Raw genomic sequence first — 14,388 nt, forward strand, 5'->3', positions numbered from 1 at the left:
TATAAAGGTCTTGCATGGGTTTATAGATATAAATAGAGATGGGGTGAGATTTTTCTTTGTTGAGTTTTCTTGTAAAAGGAATGATGCCTTTCTTTTTGTTGTAGGGTTTGAGCTGTTTTATTGCTCCAAGTATCCTTTAGTCGTGTGGAGTTGAACACCTCTTACATTGGCAAGGTGGATGTTCCTTATTTAATTTGTACTCTTTTGAAGGGTGAGCCTTTACTATGCTAGGATCTCTTTAATCAAAAGAAACCTCTCTGTTTCTCTCACACACATATCTTTCCTCTGAGAAAAGTACGAACCGGGGCCGATGTTTAGTGAAAATACGGATTGCGGACACCTTTTAAAACAAGAACAAAAAATGGGCTAATCTTCAAAATCGGGTTGAAAAATACCCTGATACTCTTCTGACATCAACGGAAACGTCATTCAGCCTCATTTTTCATTACTGGCGTGTTTCACGGTTTTTTTGGTTCGTCTGGTATTTGAACCGACAGAAGTCACAAAACCTTGGATTCGTTTCTATCTTGGCTGTCGAAAATACCTAGAGACGGATGGATGCCTGACACGTGTTGAAAAACTTTCTGGAATGCTAGCGGCTCTATACATAGTCAGTTTGGTTTGGATTGAAATCTTTCTGTGAACCCAGAGTCATTAGGTTCCTTTAAATCTTGGTCGTCACCAATATGAATAGACGGTCGGATCCACGACACGTGGACATCAATGTGAAATAGTGGCGTCTTCTAATAATACCCTTATCTGTAACCATTATTTTCATCGGCGTACCCATTATTTCCGCCAACGTACCCACTATTCGCCTCTCTGTAACCATTATTTCCATCGGGGTACCCATTATTTCCGCCGGCGTACCCATTATTGCCCTCTTTGTAATCATTATTTCTATCGGCGTACCCATTATTTCCGCCGGGTACCCATTATTTCCCTCTCTATAACCATTATTTCCATCGGAGTACACATTATTTCTGCCGGCGTACCCATTATTTCCCTCTCTGTAACCATTATTTCCATCGGCGTACCCATTATTTCTATCTTGGCCGTCGGAAATACCTAGAGACGGATGGATGCCTGACACGTGTTGAAAAGATAAGTGAGAAAAGATAACGTCTACAGTTCTAAGCGAAAAGATAAGTGAGAAAAGATAACGTCAGTGTTCCAAAATGTTTTCCAACACGTGTCAAGATCCATCCGTCTCTAATTATTTCCAACGGCCAAGATAGAAACGAACCCATGGTTCTCTCGGTTCAAATACACATTTAAATGAACCAAAAGAAGCCTTGTGAATCGGGTCAATTTAAGAGGTAGTAATGAAAAAAGAGGACTCTGTCTATGTCAGATTAGGATCTTTTGACCACCCGATTTTGAAGTTTAGCCCTTTTTTTTTTCTTGTTTTAAAAGGTGCCCCAATCCGTATTTTCACTAAACATCGGCTTACATTCCGTACTTTTCTCCATTGCTTTCTTAGATTAAAACAGTTTGAAATGTGATTGAAAGGTTTTTCAAATGTGATTTGGCAGACTACCTAGAACCTAAGAAATGAGATTTCCACCCCCTTTTTCTGCATTTCCACCACTTTCGTTTACCTTTTCCTGGCAGACTACTTAGGACCTAAGAAATGAGATTTCCACCATCTTTTCAGCATTACCTTATTCCATTTGTATCTTTGATTTAAAAGTTGGATTAATTCAAAGAGTTTCTATATGGTAGCCGACCGTCAAACAACAAGGGTAGAGAGAGAGAGAAAAAAAACCCTCCCCCTTGATTTTTGATCGAGGTCAAACTCCATTTTTTTCAGTTTTACCTTTATAAAAAATCAACGTGGTTAATTGATTTTTTCTCTCTCCGCCCTTTATATGTAAAGGGTGGCCACCATATAATATCTGTAATTCAAATTGGTGTAAAACATTTTATTTACGCCCACAACATAAAACTGAACTTACCTCGTCTAACTACTTGTAAATTAATCCGTCTAACGGTTCTTTTTTTGCCCCCAAAACAATGCATTTAACTTGCCACGTTTTCTAGGACAAGTCATTTATAGAGTAAAATCAGGCTTGCAAGTTCTTTCTTCCCAACCTCTTTTCTTTGGACTTCTTCCTCCACCCCCTCACTAGCTTGCTGTGGCTCTATGTTGAAGTATAAATGATTAAATAACCACAACTCTAACAGCTTAAGCTTTTGGAGTATAAATGACTTATCTTACTCCTGAGATGTCGATTCAGCATGGGCCAAAATCATGTCAATCGTTTGATGATGTTCAATAAGATTAGCGGTCTTGATTGCACATACTTGTGACTATGAGGGGTTCTAGAATTGATCTTCCATGTTGATCTTGATAGTACTGTCTGCCTTGCAACTCTATCTTAATAAAGAGAAACCATATGAAGATACGCTTGTGTCAAGGTTGTCCAAACAACACTTGTAATTTTGCCAAGTATAACTAGTAGGAGATTTCATTGGACCTGTGGGCGCGAAGTCCAGTATTTTTCAAAAAAATAATTTGGAGCCCACTTCATAGGATGATTCAAATAATTTCATTGGCCACTGACATATATAGGTTGCACTCGGGAAATCATCTCCATAAGATGATCCTAACCTATTAAGTGTATATTATATTGGCAAAAATGCCCTTAATTTTTTTGGTCAATGGCAATTAAATCCCTTTTCATTTGAGATCAATGATTTTCGATTAAAATGGACTGGTTATTTAACTTATCCAGTACGTATCAACTAATACATGATTTATTCTACCTGATAATGTGATAATAACTATTTTATTGATAAAAAAAACCCTTATATTTTGACAAATGGCAATTATACCCCTTTTAATTTGGAACCATTGAATCTCTGTAAAATGGAGGAATGCTATACTCAAGGGTGCCATTGCAAGAACTAGCACAAGAGCGCCTCCATTGGACCTATATCCCACCAAAGTTCATTTATAATGGCACAAAAAATATAAATTAGAGAAATAATAAATAGGGAGATGGTCCAATAGGGTCCATATAAGAAGATCTGATGTGACCCAACCATTGTATTAGTCGGTAGATTTAGTTTTTTATTGGATTATTGGACGAGTTTTTATATGATGGCCTACCGGGTAATTTACAAACTTTTCCTTTATCCTATTGATCAAGTATTTGGGGAGGGCTCACGACTAAAATAATAAATATCCATGAACTCCTACCAAAGCCTCGGAAAAATGTGGAAGAGAACCCCTAGCGAACCCTCGCCACGCCCCCCCTGTTGGCTTCTATTCTTGCCCTCCCGCTGTTCTCCCACCAATTGACCTTCTCTCTCTTCGTCTCCTCACCTAATCTCTCTCTCATTTATATCCCTCTTATCAACCCCCCCAGCGGGCCTTCGCCACCCCCGATATTCCCCCACGCCCCCCACCCCCCTCTGTTGGCTTCTATTCTTTCCCACTCCCACCAACTGACCTCCTCTCCTCTCTCTCTCTCTCTCTTATCAACAACACCGCCCCCCCCCCCCCCCCACCACCCTATCTCTTCCTTTCCTCACCCAATCAATCTCCCTTCCTTTTCCTCCATCCCTCTGTCATTTATATCATCCTTATTTCTCCTCTGTCCTTTCCTACTCACCACGTCTTTTCCTCTGTCTCTCTTCTCCCTTCTCCCCTCGCCTTCTATCATCTATCTCACCATCTTCCTCCCTTCTTATATTATTCTCTATCACTTCCCTTTTTCTTCTTCCCCTTCTGTCTTTTAGGTCTCATTGCTCTTTTCCCCTCCTCTTCTCCCTTTCCTTTTTGTTTCCACCCCCCTCCGTATCGTATGGTTCATTAACCGTTCTCCCTTGGATTGGTTCATAAACTGCTTTCCCCTCGGCTAGCCCCTTGGATGAGGGCATAGCCAAGTTTAATCATCCACATGATCACATTACCGCTCGAGATCAAATGCACTTATCAAATCCCTTACTAGTCATAAAGGGTGCTGAAATTAGAGCCACATCAACCTTTGTTTGAGTTGGAATGGCAATTACGTATTGGCTAGGCTTGTTTGCCATGTCATCAAAGAAATACGCTGCCCATGAGCTATTCTCAAACTGTCATGACATCTAAGCACGAGCTGCAACCACTAAAGGGACTGGAATCACAACTATAAATAAAGAACCGGTGCAGTAGTTTAGTTGGATTTTGAGAGTTTTAAAGATTTTCAGAGTTGGAGAGTCTTGGAGGGGTTCCAAGTGAGGAGGTTAATTTCTTCAATTGGAGGTTTGCACGCTCCTTGTAGTAAGTGACCTGCAAATTCTTCATAGTTGTCAGTTTAATCGTGTGACAGTGCAAGATCCGTTTCCTTCGACATGGTGTAATCTTGTGGGAGTGCTAGCTCACGCGATGCTATGTAAATCTTGTTCCTTCTTTTCTAAATTTTCTACACCTAGATTCTATGCATTTCAGTCTTTGAAAATTCTGTTTGTTGATTTCGTTTTTTATTCATAGTTCCTCAAACAGTTCCTCAAAACCATGAGCATCCGTTATTCAGATCAAATCGGATTTCCTACTTACACCTAGATCCTTTAATAGATCTAATTCTATTACAGTTCATATATATACTTGCTCCAAAATTCTTCTATATTGAACACAATTGAATGTCAGTTCATGTAAATGTAAAACTTTGTGTTTCATCTGCCTTGAATTCCTTTAAGTTTTAGTTGTTTTATGTTCTTGAGAATATGGAATTTTTGCAATCAGTAACCTGCAAGTTTGAAAATCAGATCTGAAAACCTTGTTGCCGCTGCTAAGTTTCGCTTCAACTCACATGGATCTGAACAGAAACCTCTTGTTCAGTTCTTATCCACATCAGATTCCGTATCACAGCATACCATATGAAAGAGCACAACTCCATTCCATAAGTTGAGATTGATTTCCATTGCCCGCTCTACCTCAAAATTGGTATCAAAACTAGCTTGCTAGATGTATCGGTACTCTGCAGTTCCATTTTAATACACACCTATTGAGTGAGCAGAGGTACTGATCTTGCATCAGACTATGGCCTCATATCAAGATGAGCTCCGTGGTAGACTGAATGAGCATCTAGCTAGAAACAGCCCAAAACAAGATCAGCTTTATGCCATCATCGAGCAGCTCAATCAGTTTATGGCAAGCATGAATTGTCCAACTCCTCCCTTACAACCACTAATACCTCAATATAATCAGTGGGAGGATGGTTATAAGTAGAAAGCCTGCGATGAACAGAAACCTCGGAATATAGATCAAGAGTGATCTTGATTCCATCACCACGAGTGTCAGTTGAAGAAGAACTATCAGTTGCTAGAGAGGACGATGTAGAAGTCACAGTTGACTTTGAGCAGTCACCTTCCATGCCGCTAGAATCAACTAAGCAACCAATGGGAGAAAGCTGGTAGATGAATGCACTAGGAGAACAAACAGGAGACTGCTCTGGAAGCCAAAGACTAAGGAGCAGGCTGAGATCACAGAGGAGATTCAGAACGAGACCATAGAAATGGAAGACAAAGAATTAGTTGTTTTCTGTATAGGGGTGGATAGATTTCCCATGGTTGATCATGGTACGACTGTCCTGCCCAAGCACATGAGGTAGATACACACATCTGATCAAGCAAAGGAATTTCCACGCAGAGCAAAGAGGAACTTGAAATTGACTTTCCTTGACTTTGAGATTGAAAAGGGAGGTAACACACCATGGAGGTTTAAATGGTGTATGTTGTATTCTCTAAGGTAGTTCTTGAGTTTTTTTTTTATTGTGAGAGGTTTAGAGATAGTTTTGGAGAGCTTGAGAGCTTTTGGAGTGGAGGTTTCCCTCCATGGATGATGTCATGAGAGATCCTTCAATGTAAGCGATCGTCAATTCCCTCCCTTTGGATCTTTTTTTTATCTTGCTGAATTCAAGATTTCTATGTCCATTTTCCAGTTCCAAAAAAGGAAAAAAATATGTCCATTTGAATAGAACCATTTTTTTGTCCTCTTCTTAGAAATTCAGTTGTGTACTATTTTCCTGAATTCCTTTCTAGATCATCACACACATAGCCTTAAGTGTTTATTAAGTCAATATACTTTAGATCTTATATGTTGATTTACAATTTTCTCAATCAGATCTGCATGTTTCCGAGTCTTAAAATAGCTGAACAGTTAGTGCAAGCAAAATTCTGCTTATGCTGGTATTTTTCAGTCAGCCGAGCTTCTGTTGCTGTGATCTGCAACTTCAGTCTTGTTTTTCTCATGGTGATTTTGATCTGTTTGAAACAGATTATGTGATCAATGACCTGAAATCCCAGTTCAACACTGAAATTTCTCTCTTAGATTCTTCCACTAATAACATCCAGGCTTAAGAGAAATAACCAATGAGTGCAATGTAAATGTTGCCTTATATTTTAGAATGTTGAGATGTTTTCATAATATGCATTGTAATTAGTTGTATTTTAGAATGCTGGGATGTTTTTGTAATGGGAACTGATAACCCTTTTCTTTACATGGGACATCCAGCTCTAGTGTACGTGGCAATCAGGCCCATTGAATCCTTCTCACGTGAAGTATGTTAGTGATTTTGCATTTTCAAAATATTGTATATTACATGTTTTAGTGTTTTGGAAAATGTTTTATCAAAAGCGTTTGGGAAAAAGAAAATATTTTCTTGGAAATATTTGCTTTTACAAAAGGATGTAGAAGTGTAGTTGAAAAGATAGTCCCGTACCGGATGAAAGAAAAGAAAGAGAATGGCTTATAAAGCACTACCTTTTCTAACTCTTGTTGATTGCACATTGGGTTGAACCCATGGTTGGACCCGCGGGACGGTGCAACGCACCGTTCGCACGCGCGCGCGGCGTGGGCGCATAGTGGCGCTTTTTTAGGTGCACTTTGCACTTCGCACTGAAAAGACACCAGATGGTCTATAAAAATGTGCAAACTTCAGTCATTTCATATAGAAATCGAATTGGCAATTCTGACAGACTTTACACTCTCTTATACACTCCTACAAAAATCCCCAAGTATTTCTACATACTGTTTTTCTTTTGTTACTGTTCTAGATACTGTTTTTCTGCAGAAACAGAATCTAGAGATTTCTCTAAGGCTTGAAATTTCGGAAGGGCATTTCGGGTTTGATTCCGCTAGTGCTACGCGTCATCAAACATTAGTAGGGCTTCCCTACTAGGCTTCATTGTATCTTGGAGGCAATTCGCGGATTCCCTTTGCACACTACTAGTGGGGGCGAATCTTGTCTTAAGGAAAGTGATATCACGCCTTGAAGCAACAAGTTTCTGTTTTCTATCATCAACAGTACCCTCAACAAATTTTCCAACAAAGTACATCAGCCCCTCTGCAGTCATAGATACACTGGAGCTGGCTGCCCCAAGTAAACAAAAGAAGCCGACAAATCACATCCCTTTTATAATATGCTTTGTAATTAGTTGTTGTAACAGGAGTCGATAGCCTCAAATTCATTTCCAAATGGATGCTAATGCTGTCACTGACTCGCTAAGGATGAACTTGTAAGACTTTCATGTTGGTAGGGACCTTTGCTCGCCTCTTGAATAATGTTTTCTTTGTTTCTGTCCATAGTACTCTATGTATATGCAGTAGTAATCAATGTTTCCAGTATACTACTTTTTATGTCTTAAAAGAAATAATTAAGATAGGGCAGTGCCAAAGGGAATGAGAGCAGAAAAATCTATCAGGGCAACTATTAGTGGAAACATAAACATCTCCACTCATATTGTGGTGACATTTTATACCATTTTTGCAGATTATTTAATTAGAAATATATTATGAACTAATAGTTACATTTGGGTGTCTTTCAATATCATTATCTAACATAATGGACTAGTTCTGTTGGGTCTTTTTTGTTTGGCACATAGTCTCTATGTTAGTTTACTTAGCTTTCCGATATCCATCTTGGTCTATTAGTTCTATTTACAACTCTAGACGAAGTTCTTGGAACCATTTCTGATACTTCAAGTTCTCTCCATTGCAAGTTCTCTCCATTAAAGCCACCTTTGAGGGTAACCTGAAAGAATTGTATCTTTGTTGATCTGAAATCCCCAAAACACAATCAACTTGCCTTCTGCCATTTCTGGGAATATGTCAACTACAAAGACTATTTCTCATACGTTATCAGTAAGGGAACATGATTTTTACCTCTGTAATATACTTTTTTTTAGTGTTGAGATTGACAAATTACTGGAGGCTTCCCGTCATCTTATATAAAAGCCTTTGAGAGCTCTTTGAGGAACCAGACCAACATGCTGATTAGGAGCTCCAAGTGTAGAGAAATTTCAAAATGATGGTTACCTGTAAGAACAACAGAGGCAGTTCTCAACAAAACAAAGTACAAAGTTTGTTCAACCATTATTCTGGATGTCCTTTTAAACTACTCGCATTTGGGTCTTTATTTATAGCAATATTGTTATGTGAAGCAGACTTGTGCAAGATAGTTGCAATAGATGTAACAATCTTTAATTATTTAGACTTGATAACGACTATTGGAGTTAGGGAGATGATATTTTCACACCCTCGGCAGTACGCATTCGCCCCCCTTATAACGTGAACAGTGGGCAACTTTAATGCCTTTTGATGTCAAATCTTGTTAACAGGGGGGCGAATGCGTACTGCAGGGGGGTGAAAATATCATCACCCTTGGAGTTATTAGAGTTGCATTTGTTATACTTGTCTTTCAGTTGAGTGCTTGTACCCAGCTTCCGTGTACAAGATACAGGATTCCTTTTTGTTAGGTAAGTTGAGATTCAACCTCTGATCTCAAGGTTGAAGAACAAATCTTTAACCAATTGAGCTAGAGGTTCAACAACCTCTTCAACAGAGGGACGCAATATGAGCACTTCCAGTGAGCTCGCCCATCGTAATTCTGATGAGATCCAATGCATTTGTGATGGAATGATCTCACCCAACAGGATACAAGCTAACCTCATTTCAGACACGCAGGTGAGATTCCAATAGGATCATAGTTGTACAGTGGCGCGGGCTTCTAAGCCTAGTGTAAGATTAATGATGAAAGTTCAATAATATCACTTGTGGAGAATGGCAATGATCAAGCTGATTCTTTGAGGAAGCCTTCTGTTTCCTCTCTTAAATATGATTTCAAATAGAAAGTAAAGTAACCATCCAGAGCGTAGTCATGGCCCCTGCTAATAGCTAATTAGCAGCTCTCCATTATGAAAATATTGTGATAACACATCAAACTGAATCCATCTCATCTTGCAGGGAGAACAATAAGCTTGTTGTGTAAAAAATCATGCTAAACTTTTCCAGTTGTTATATTGCATATGGTATGAATGTGAAACAACCAATTACTCCAAAAGCTTAAGCTGTTAGAGATGGTGCTATTTAATCTTTTATACTTTAACACTCCTCCTCACGTGTGGCCCACCTTTTTAGGGTTGGCGCTTACGTGTGGAATCTTAATATCAAGCAGGTTTGAACGGGCAATTGCACTGATACCATGTGAAACAACCAATTACTCCAAAAGCTTAAGCTGTTGGGGATGGCATTATTTAATCTTTTATACTTTAACAATGAAGACATCTTTTATACTTTAGTATTGAAGACGATGTCAATTTGGAGTGAATGGGTATTTAGATGCAAAATGACCATGTGGTAGGCGTAGGGGTGCAACTCGGGTCGGGTTGAGGTCAACCTTAACCCAGCCCGAGGTAGCATTATCTCAATCTTAACCCGACCCAACCAGAACCACAGCTTGAGGAGTGTCAACCCTATCCCAACACGTCTTTAAATTTCGAGAAAAGTACGGAATGTGGGTATTAAGTACAGAAAAATACGGATTGCAGGTACTAATTAAAGTAAGTATGAAACTCGGGTGATTCTTAAAAACGGGTGGAAAAAAATACCCTAATACGCTTCTGACATGATCAGAGTCCTTGTATGTTGCCCTTCCTGACACATTCACAGTCCAACGTCAATCATTATCTTTAAAGTAATATTTTATTATTTCTCACTTCTCTTTTGGCTGAGAACGGCTACGTTATTGAATATTTTATTGTTTACACATCTCTTTCGGTTGAGAACGGCTACGTTATTGATATTTTATTATTTACACATCTCTTTTGGTTGAGAATGGCGACGTTATCTTTTGGCTTAGAATGTCTATGTTATTGAATATTTTATTATTTCTCAAGTCTCTTTTGGCTGAGAATGGCTACGTTATTGAATATTTTATTATTTCTCACATCTCTTCTGGCTTAGAACGGCTACATTATTGAATATTTTATTATTTCTCATGTCTCTTTTGGCTGAGAACGCCGCCTGAATATCGAGTACGCCGGATTTTCCGGGTTTAAACATGTGTTCCAAACATATCGAGTACGCCGCTAGAATCTCGAATACGCCACCGGATTCTAGAGTACGTCGCCGGAATATCGAGAACACCGCCGGATTTTCAAGGTGTACGCCGAAGGAAGTAAGGTGTTCACCGGCAGAAATAGGGGGCACGCCGGCGGAATTCAGGTGTACGCCTCGGAAATAATGGGTATGGCGGCGTAAATAATGGGTATGGCGGCGGAATCTCACTGAACACCTCACCAAAATGATTAGCTGGTGCCATTCTCTCAATTTTCGGTGCCGTTCTCTTCCTAAATCCAGAGAGATAGAGGACAATGTCCCAACTCTTAAATATAGATGAACAAATGGAAGGCAAGGTTGAACAGACAATAGAAATGAAAGAGTTGGAATGAAGAAGATGGTGAATACAGAGAGATGACGCTCTCATTAGAAGACGCCACCGATCCATATTGATGTCAACATGTCGTGGATCCGACCGTCTATGCATATGGTGACGACCAAGATTTAAACAAACCCAAGAGACACTGGGTTCAAAGGAAAATTTCAAATCCAAACCAAACCAGTAGTGTATAGAGGCGCCACCGTTCCTAAAAGTTTTTTAACATGTGTCAAGCATCCATCCATCTCTGGTTATTTCCGACGGCCAAGATAGAAAGGAACCCAAGTATTGTTGGTTCAAATACACATTCAGACGAACCAAAAGAAACCTTGTGAAGCGCGCCAGTTTAATGGAGATGAGATGTGCATTAAATACAAAGGGATATTTTGTAATGAAAAAGGAACATGCAAGGAGAATCATGTTGATGTCAGAAGGGTATTGGGGTCTTTTTCCCACCCGTTTTTCAAGAATCATGTGTGTTTGATAATTAATTTAATTGGTACCCACAATCCGTAATTTTTCGTAATTAACACCCCATTCTGTACTTTTCTCTTAAGTTTCTCAACCTTATCCAACCCGTCTAATGCAATTTTCCAATTTGAGATGGGTTGGGTCTGTGACTGCCCGAGGCAAAAATAGAAATAAATGTATATTGGGTTCCGGGTTGGGCTAACTTCAGGTCTCAATAAAATCACAATTAAATTAGGCTGACAATGTCAGGGTTTGGGTTAAGGTTAGGGTTGGGAAAAGCCAGGCCAATTTAATTCTAAGTTGGGTTGGATTGGGTTGGGTTGGGTTGTGTTGGCCCAAGGCTTCTAACATAACCCAAATTGGTATTAAACTTGGTTGGCTTTTATCAATCCTAACCCAATCCAACCCGTTCAGATGGGGCCTGACCCAAGTTGCACCCCTAGGTGGGCCTATCATGGAGATGATATAACCTTTTTAATCACAACTCAATGGATGATTAAACTGGAAAATTACATATACACCCCTTGTGGTTTGGTCATTTTCCGCTTTAAGCCCTGTGGTTTGGAAGTTACCCTTCAACTTTTCGTGGGTTTTTTTTAACGTGACGAAATGGACAGAGAGGAGGAAATGACTATAATGCCCTCATCTTCTCCAACTAAAAATTAGGGTTTTCACATGTGAAAACTGAAAAATAGGGTTTGATTCAAACCCTCGTTTATCAACACAAACCCTCGATTTAGGGTTTTTATTTGTCTTCATTCACATTATCATGCTTTGCACAAAAACCCTAATATTTTAGGGCCTTTTTTTTGTCTTTGTCTGTGGTTTTTCTTGAAATGTAGGGTTTGATGTAGCCATGGAGTGGGTTTTCATTGTTGGAGGAGGTGACGGTGGCGGTGGCCGGAGGTGGCGACGGCAGGAAATGGCGTAACCCTATTCCCTCTGCAAATGGCTTAAAATGAAGGTATTTTTGTGCTCAAAATATTAATCATGGTTAGTTATAGTCATTCCGTTAGGTTAAACTAACAGATCGTCAACGGAGGGGGTCTAGTTAAAAATGTCAGAACGTTGAGGGGGTGTCATTGGTAACTTCCAAACCACAGGGTTTAAAGTGGAAAATGGCCAAACCACAGGGGGTGTATATGTAATTCTCCCTAATTAAAAATATCTTATTGTGTTGCAGAAGAGGTAATTTCAGCTGCTTATTGATTTATCTTTTGAGATTCATGGTGCTTTGTGTTGCACAGGGTACATAAACACATAATAAGTGCACTAAATACCATAATGCATACATCCGTATGTAGATGCATACACAGATCTACATATGATGTAGACCATGAGGGCCCACTGGATCCTCTCAATTTTCAGTCCAAGAAGACTGCAGAAGGGAGGGAAAAGGGAACAAAATCAGACTTTCCTATTGCTGTCACCAGCCGAGGAACATGACGTGAGCTGTGTCAGTTAGTGGGCCCACATGACCCGATTGTGCGCCGTATAGTCCATTATTTTTTGAAAAGGGCTGTACGGCCCACTTCATAGGATGATCCAAACCGTTCATTTGTCATGTCACATCGTCAATATGTTGTGCACCAAACATCATTTCCATGTGGCGATCCTCACCTTACAATCAATAGAACTGTGGTGCCTCTATAGATCGGAGTGTTAGATCATCCTATAGAAATGATTTTTGGGGGATAACCCATTTACGTTGTGGCCCAACGAATGAATGATTTGGATCATCCAATGAAATGGGCCATACAATACTTTTTGAAAAATATTGAACTACACGGCCAACGCACACCATTTAAAATATCCACTTACAAGAGAAATTCTATGATGAATGGGCGTCCATGCAAGCGTACGGGGCAGCAGCCCTTGATATTTGATCCAAGGGAAAATGATCAAATGAAAGGGCTTTCTACTGACTATGACATTTGAAGAGGGGAGACTTGGAAATAACCAATATACAGTGATGGTGACTGGTTTGCATGGGTTTAGGACAAAAATATCCTCATTTTTAAAATATCGTCACCTCTCTCTCTCATGGGATGATCCCAACTATCAATTAGAGGGCCACAATGCCCCTACTCTCTCTCATGGGATGATTCCAACCGTCCATGAGAGGGCCACAATGCCCTCTTTCTCTCATGGGATGATCCCAACCGTCCATTAGAGGGTCATAGTGCCCCGCAGGTTCGTGCACATCTCTCCGGTATCCTCTAAACCACTGCTTACACTGTATAAACAACTTATAAACACTCTAAACAACTGTTTACCCTATATAAACTACTTGTAAATACTCTAAACCACTACTTACCCTTATATAAACCAGTGCTTACACTGTATAAACAACTTATAAACACTTTAAACCACTGTTTACCCTATATGAACCACTTGTAAAAACTCTAAACCACTGCTTACCCCTATATAAACCACTTACAAACACTATAAACCATTGTTTACACTGTATAAACAACTTATAAACACTCTAAACCATTGTTAAGCCTATATAAACCACTTATAAACACTATAAACCAATGTTAGGCTTATATAAACAACTTATAAACACTCTAAACCGCTGCTAGGCTTACATGAACCACTTATAAACACTCTAACCCAGTGCTTACACTGTATAAACAACTTATAAACACTCTAAACAACTGTTTACCCTATATAAACTACTTGTAAATACTCTAAACTACTGCTTACCCCTATATAAACCACTGCTTATACTGTATAAACAACTTATAAACACTCTAAACCACTGTTAAGCCTATATAAACTAGTTATAAACAATCTAAATCATTGTTAGGCATATATAAACAACTTATAAACACTCTAAACCATTGTTTACCATATATTATACACTTATAAATCCTCTAAACCACTACTACGATTATATAAAATACTTATGAACGCTGTAAACCACTGTTTACCCTGTATAAACCATGTATAAACACTCTAAACCACTGATAAGCCTATATAAACCACTTATAAACACTATAAACTACTTCTTACCCTGTATAAACCATGTATAAACACTCTAAACCACTGATAAACCTATATAAACCACTTATAAACACTCTAAATCACTGATACGCTTATATAAACCACTGTTTACCCTATATAAACCAGTTGTAAACACTCTAAACCACTAATAAACCTATATAAACCACTTATAAACACTATAAACTACTTCTTATCCTGTATA

Source organism: Tasmannia lanceolata, unplaced genomic scaffold, assembly GCF_043159265.1.
Source record: "Tasmannia lanceolata isolate RefF3 unplaced genomic scaffold, GAP_Taslan_0.1 ptg000002l, whole genome shotgun sequence".
Classification (NCBI taxonomy): Eukaryota; Viridiplantae; Streptophyta; class Magnoliopsida; order Canellales; family Winteraceae; genus Tasmannia; species Tasmannia lanceolata.